The sequence below is a fragment of the Manacus vitellinus genome, unplaced genomic scaffold (assembly GCF_001715985.3).
Source record: "Manacus vitellinus isolate BGI_N305 unplaced genomic scaffold, ASM171598v3 scaffold_2_pilon, whole genome shotgun sequence".
NCBI classification, from domain to species: domain Eukaryota; kingdom Metazoa; phylum Chordata; class Aves; order Passeriformes; family Pipridae; genus Manacus; species Manacus vitellinus.
This window is the reverse complement of record NW_021940208.1, coordinates 10,544,031-10,551,353: the sequence shown is the minus strand read 5'-3', so window position 1 is coordinate 10,551,353 and position 7,323 is coordinate 10,544,031. Positions and strand designations below refer to the sequence as shown.

At 41.8% G+C, this 7,323-nt stretch overlaps 1 long non-coding RNA gene across 1 annotated transcript; it reads right to left on the bottom strand.

Annotated features, from left to right (window-relative positions):
• Positions 1-685: 685 nt before the first annotated feature.
• On the bottom strand, positions 686-4,964 carry LOC108642756. The gene is made up of 3 exons (XR_001922709.1): positions 4,888-4,964; positions 2,884-3,003; positions 686-1,540 (listed from the first exon to the last, which is right to left on the bottom strand). It is a non-coding gene; the product is annotated as an uncharacterized LOC108642756 (long non-coding RNA).
• Between the last annotated feature and the right edge of the window lie 2,359 nt (positions 4,965-7,323).

Sequence of the window (7,323 nt, the reverse complement as noted above, 5' to 3'; positions counted from 1 at the left end):
GAACGGATGGATGGATGGATGGATGGATGGATGAGGCCACCCTGTTCTGACAGAGGAGAGATCTGAACCATGAGGAGATAAACCACACAATATTCCCTGCCCTCTGGCCAAAAGATTGTCCCAAACCCATTTCATTCTGTAGCATAGAGAAAGTCAGAGTGTTTGATTCCTCTTTTATTTAAATAAATAGCAGTCCCTAGCCACTTAACATAGTTTAAAACCTTATTTCATTAATCTGCTCTACAAGAGAATAAATGTATTGCTAGTAGACAGTCGGGTCAGACACACACACAAATCTGCCTTTTTATGGCCCCTCTTACGTGTCTCACACATCTCAGTAGGGCAATGTTATTTCTGCTTTCCTTCCACCATCCTTCATGAAAGACATGATTGGACGTTGGTTCCCAGAGCAGCAGCGCAGTGGGAGCACACTCCAGTTGGTGCCATCTTGGGCAGCAGCCTGCATCTGCCAGCCCTGTCCAGCAGTAGGGTCTGGCTTCAGCTTCCCAGAAAGCTGCCAAGCTGGGGAAATTCCTGGTTCACATGTTTTTCACCAAGGAGTAATGTCTGAGACTGTGCAGGAAGAATATCCTGAAATACTTTCCCTTGTTTATTCAGATGTGTATATTCAGAAGGATTCCTATTAAAGGATGTACAAAATACATGTATTTGTATATTGGGGAGGTGTGTGTAATATCAAACTTGTTACAGTGTAATTCAGCAGAAAACAATTCCCTGTGTTCAGATTCTCCCTCTTTATTTTTGTCCATCTGTGTCTCTCAACAGGTTTCATCTATTCACATAAGTGCTTTTAATCACTACCAGGTGTCTCATAATCATGAAAAGGCATTACGCTGACAGCATTCTCTCAAACAGAGAGTCACAGCAATTCATATTTTATAAATGAGGAAATGAAATGCAGTAGCTGACACAGGGCACTTAGGATGTCCATGATGAAGCTGTAGAATGATCCACATCCTCTGAGTCTCAGCTGATGTCCCAAGCCTTGGTACAACCGCTCCACTAGCACTATGTTTTCCATGCTTGTGAAGATACAGGTAACAGTCCAGAGTGAATAATATTGCCATCAACATCTTAATTTATACCAAAGCAATAAACAAAACAGAGATAAAACATTCTCTTTTGGCAAAATCTGTACATTTCAAAACATGTTCTAGGCTTGGCAAAACTTGCATTAAATCCACTCGCAAACTTACATTGACTCATTTTGGTTTTGTTGAATCATTCTTGTTAAGGAACAGAACTCTTGCTTTTCCCATTACTTTGCTGCATTTTGAGTTGTCATCGTTCCATTACCACAAAAGATTTGAAGCATGGTCTCTGTGAGCTTCCAATGGATTCAGCAAAGCCTTGAAATACTTACCTGAAGTCAGTGAGATAACTTGAAGTGCAAAGATGGTCAAGGTAAGTATCCTGAGGAGCTGTACATTTCAGGGCCAATCTCCCACATCCACTGAAATTAGCAGGAATTCTTTCACCAACCACAGTGGGATTCAGTTCAAGTTCATTTTCACTTAAACTTGCAAAATACAAGAAAACAGTAGTAAACAAGGGAAATAGTTCAACCCTTTTCGCTCAAGCCAATCAGCTCTCCACACTTGCAGTGCATGGGCACACATTAGCGCATGAAGCCATTCCTGTGCTAGGGGGGTGTCTTTACTTTCTGAGAAGAGGTGAAAACCCATGAACCAGAAGTTAAACTCAGAGGCTGCCAGCAGCTGCAGAGGCAGCTAAGACGCTGCAGAGTCTGAAGCGCTGTCGTGGAGGTCTGCAAGGAGGCTTAACAGGCTTGAAATGATAAAGTGAGTTGTCATCTAAGAAGATGTATCATATCAATTATGGGAGAGCAAAAAGCTTGGCACAGACCAGCAAAATATAAGACAAAGTGAAAAAAATGAAAATGCATTTTCAATGAATATGAATGATCAAAAGAAGGCTGCTGCCACTTTATATCTCCCACACTCATATTAAGCCATCAGAAATTACACCAGGTGTGCTGGTTTTAGCTGGGACAGAGGTAATTTTCTTCGTAGTACCTACTATGGGACTGCTTTTTGAATTTGTGCTGGAAACAGTGTTGATAATAGAGGGATGTTTTACTTACTGCTGAGCACTACTTGCACAGAGTCAAGTTTTTTTCTGCTCCTCACCTTACCCCCCCAGTGAGGAGGCTGGAGATACACAAGGAATTGTAAGGGGACATAACCAGGACAACCGACTCCAACTGACCACAGGGATATCTCAGGCCATATGTTGTCATGCTCAGCATATAAAGCTGGGGGAAGAAGAAGCAAGTGGGGTACATTCAGAGTGATGGAGTTTGTATTCTCAAAAGCCGTTAGGCATGGTGGAGCCCTGCTTTCCTGACACCTGCCTGGACATAGGAAGGGATGAATGAATTCCTTGTTTCACTTTGTTTTCCTCCACAGCTTTTACTTTACCTACTAAACTGCCTTTATCTCAATGAATGAGTTTTCTCACTCTTACCCTTCTGATTCTCTCCCCCATCCCTCTACAGGCACTGAACGAGTGGCTGTGTGGGAGTTAGTTGCCAGCATCAAACCACAGCATCAAGTAACACAGGACCTCTTTCTCTTTGTCGCACATGCATCTTGCTTTGCTCATGTAATGCAAGAGAAAGAAAGGAAAGCCTAACAAGATTTTCATTTTCTTAACAAAAAATAAAAGTCTGTTGCCGAGGGTGGAGTCCCCATCCCTGGAGATATTTAAAAGATGTGTGGAGGTAGCGCTCAGGGACATGGTTAAGTGGGGGGCTTGGCAGTGCAGGCTTAATGTTTATATTCAGTGATCTCAAAGGTCTTTCCCAACCTAAACAATTCTATGATTCTATGAAGTAGTCACCTCTCAGACGCTGTTAGCAGACTTTCCCATGCTGCTTGCTTCTGAGTGGATCACTTTTGGCAGCACACGGAGGATCAGCACGGCAGCTGTCCATTTCCATGACAGAGCTCTGAGGGGAAGCTGTGGAGACAAAGGAAGCAGCGCAGACAGTGTTAGTCATTCTGGGAGGCAGGCAGAGGAAACGAAGCAGGAATGGAAACAAACAAGCAAACCCAGCTCAAGGCTAAGCTGTGCCCAGAACAAAGGTCCAACTACAAAATAATTTATAGCACTGTAAACAAGAAACAAGAACATTCTGCACATGGAATGAAGAAAACAGCTTTGTCCATTGCTGTATTCTCACACTCTCCCAGCCAGCAACATCCCCTAGGTAGCATTTCACAAGCATGCATAGAATTCCCTTAGGAGGGAAGTGGTGATTATGACTGTGGCTGCATTACTTCCCAACCAGTGCAAAGCCTGGCACTGGTCAACATGTATTGATGCACTTGACATGTGTTTCAGCAACTGTGCCAGGCTGTCTCGGGGCCCCACGTGCTCTGTATTTCCCAGTCCAACTCATGTGTTAAAAGCTAAATGGAAAGAAGCAAACTTCATAGCACACTGCACATCTTGTAGGTTTTTGATGATAAATCCTTGGGGTTTGGAAGGCAGGAGTTATTTGGTTCACGAGGCATGTGTCAATACTGTAGTCTGAACCACAAAAAAAATGCATTCTACTCCAAAGAGACCACAAAGTGTCACCTGAATCACAGTGAAAAAGAAACCAAAATATGAAATTATTTTGTCTCCAAGACTGAGAATGTGGCTTTTCCATGTCCAAAGAATCCATGTAATATCTCATGTAATTAAATAAACATATCTAAATAATCTTAAACCTAGCTTAAGGACAAAAACCAATGACAATATCTTGGCTACAATATACTGCCTTAAGAGTTGAGTATTTTGTACTTAGTATCTTCTTCCAAAGCACCTGTAACTGAGCATCTCTCTGCCAGAGATTCAGTAGCAGACAGGACAGACAGCAGACCCGATCCTGCTCACTGGTTCCCACATTCAAGGCTGCTCACCCTTTGAGGTCATGGTTTTTTTCCCAAAAGCCTCACAGAGGCCAGGTGTCACCACAGACAGTGCTACTTTGTTACAAAACCCACTTCAGCTTCAAGAATAAACCCATAACATGTAGAGTCATACAACTTTCTCACCACTAACAAAGTTTTTTGTAGGACCTACTTGGCTGTTGTGTTTCAGTGCTTTTGGGGGGGGGGGGAAAGTTGTTTCAAGTTCTTGCATCATTGTAAATCCCCATTCTCCCTCAAATGATGTGTTTTTCTCTCTGCTATAGAAAAGTTCTAGGAAACTAGAGAGCCACACCATGGCAGATTCAGATCTCTCTGGAGACATGTTGGACTATCTAAAGACCATTCCAGTTCTCAAGCCCTCTGCACAGCTACAGCCTGACTTTACAGTAGCCTGGGACCTAAACAGACAGCAACACCAATTAGGTGCTTATGTGCATATCCGTGTGCTTGTTCCAGCCCACCAACAGTGTGTTTCTGCTGAACTGCTCACAGCTCCCATCACAGGCTCTGCTATTGACCCTATTTTAGGCTAAACATTGTCAGTGCCATTTCTGTCCTCACAAAACACAGGCAAGAAAATTTTTTGGAGAAGGTTGAATCCAAGGGCCCAGTTACTTGACAATTCCTTCTCTCTGGAAGGAAACATAGGAGCATGACAGAGAGCAAGCCATGAATTGTCCAATCACAACCCAGCATAGATGATGGAAAGAAGAGAGGACACAGACCACATCTATGCACCACATAGGCAATAAACTTTGAGGTCCTTCACGTTAAAGGGTTGACCTGGATGCATTGACTGGGAATGCCAAGTGCAAATGGATATCTGCTACTTTTAAATTGTAGGACTTTTTGAGGGGTCTGCTCCTATGAGACACCTCATGTTCAACTCACTCTTTTCTCTGAAAATTCCTTGCTTACGTACCTGTCTCCTCGCATTGCACAAAGTCCACAGGCTGAACTGAAGGTAGAGGGTTTTCCTGGCTGGTAGTAATAGCTTGTTGCTGGAGGCCCTGCTTGATTCTGTCAAAAGAAATGCAGCAGAAATTATTATAACTTAACCCAAAAGGCTCAAAAATCAAGAAAAAGGCAACTAAGTGTCAGAAGTGCAAGGGTCTGTTCCTCAGTGCTGATGATTGTAATAATATTTTGCATATAACTGCTACATTTTGTGCCTTTGGTAAAGCCTGAGAACCTCTCTCTCAACTGAGTTCAAACCAAGATATGCCTTACTAGAGTAGGTAGAATGCTGAATAAGGCTTCCAGAATATTTTCTTAATTTTTGCATATTTAATGACTGTAAATTGAACAAGCACACCAAATGCTTGTAAGTCAAAGCATCCCTTTTAAGTTTTGAGCTAGAGCTATTCCCTGGAGTATGGGCAAACTTGTGAAATACTTTCTTTATTTTCAGCCTCATGGCTTTTTTATTCAGCCTCTGTCCAGTCCCTCATTTAATGAGGTGTTGGACTCCTAAGTAAATCTTTGCTATACTTGATCTTCACACATCCAAGATCATGGCAGCCAGTGCTCACCACTCAGCTTCTGATTTGTACGTTCAAGGTGGTGATAAAACAACTAATGCACAATTGTCACTAATTTTGATCATATAGATATTGTAGTCAACATCACGTGCACACAGGAAAATTAAGTCAAAAAACAACCAAAAGTAACCTGCCATCATTTCAGCAAACTTCTTGGGGGATTAAAGAATAACAGTGAGTGTAACCACATCTGGATCTTTCATTCATAATACTTAAAGTGTATTACGAAGTTGGTATCAGAAGCCCACAATTTAAAATGGTGAATCAGATGAATAGAATACTCAGTGATGTTCAGGGGATGTGAAGAGCATGTACTGTAAGGCCTCATGGAAGAGTTGTCCATGTAAAACCAGATTTTATATTAAGAATCCATTTTTCAGATCTCCTTTTCCAGATGTTAGCAATTTCTACTAGCTCTGGTAAACTCTTAGTGCAATGGCTTTACCAACCACTCAAAACACCACTGACTTACTCATTTTGAGCACCAACCCAAGGAGTTTGGGCTGACCAACTTTCAAGCAGCTGTGGAAACTTGCTTCTGAACTGGTAGAACTGTCTCACTGCAGGGTGACATTGTGAGCTGGTTTGTCCATCCACTGTCACAGAGAAATACTGGAGGTCCTGATGATAGCTGCAAGCCTGGTGTGGAACATGACTCTGTGATCCTCTTTGATAGGCAAGATTCTGGTATGCTTTGGGTTACTAAAGACTTATCTAACTCCATATATCTTGATTTGGGTGTCTGGTCCAAAGTGGCTGTCTGAGTTGCTTTAGTCAGTGAAAAAAGAAAAGTATATCCAGAGAGCAATTTGTGGTATTTTGAACAGTCCTCCCTCTCTGGCTCTACAAACACCCTAGAGGAAACTGAGATTACCTGAAACAAGATGCTTTGGACACCTGGAGTTAAGGGAGCTGATTCCACCCCCCTAGTTGACTGCCAAAACAGTTTGTTCATACCTGTACAATTCTTTGCTTGTTACCACATCTAGGCTGAGAGAGTTCCTTACGTTTCATGATTTGTTTTACTTTTTCAAAACAAACCCTGAAAACTTCAAATATTTTTTTAAAAGCCAGAGGGCACTTGGTCCCTGTACCGTGTTTGTGTAATTTCTCTACAACCACCTGTGCTGAAGCTTGCTTACTGCCCATGAGCCAGGCAGGATCCCACTCACTCTTGTCAGGTTTTGAAGACGTTCTCATTCATTTCTGTAGTATGAGAGAAAAAGATCATTTTCTTCACTATTTGCATTTTGAATCCTGACCTCTGCCCCCTTCTACTGAGATTTCTAGTGAGATTAATCCAAAGACAAAAGCATCTGTCCACACTGTGTCAAGCAGTGACATCTTCACAGATGAAGTCTGGTTCCACTTAGGAAAATCATAGCCTTCCTTTGTATTTTATCATTTCTTCCCAGATAGCTTCTTCCTTGCTGCTATTAGAGGTCCAGGTTCTGCTTACACAAATGGAGGTAAGACAGGACTGTCTATGGTCTAAGCAGACTATCTTGACCTTATCTCTGTTTATATGTAAAGTAAACATGAATAACATCAGAATTCAACAGGGAATACAAACAGGGGAATCAGATATTGCTTCTTGCATCATCTTTCAATAGTTGGGACAGTTTATCATTATTTTTTCTAATTAACACTACAGGATCAGGCTACAGTTTTGCAGCATCAAAACTTCTGCACTGCATTTCTTTGTCTTTACTCAGAGACTCACACAAAAATAAATAAATTATTTTCTTTATGAGAACTCATAAAGTTCTTATATCAGCATCCCAGGACAATTGATTCAATCACAGTCCCTGGTTCTT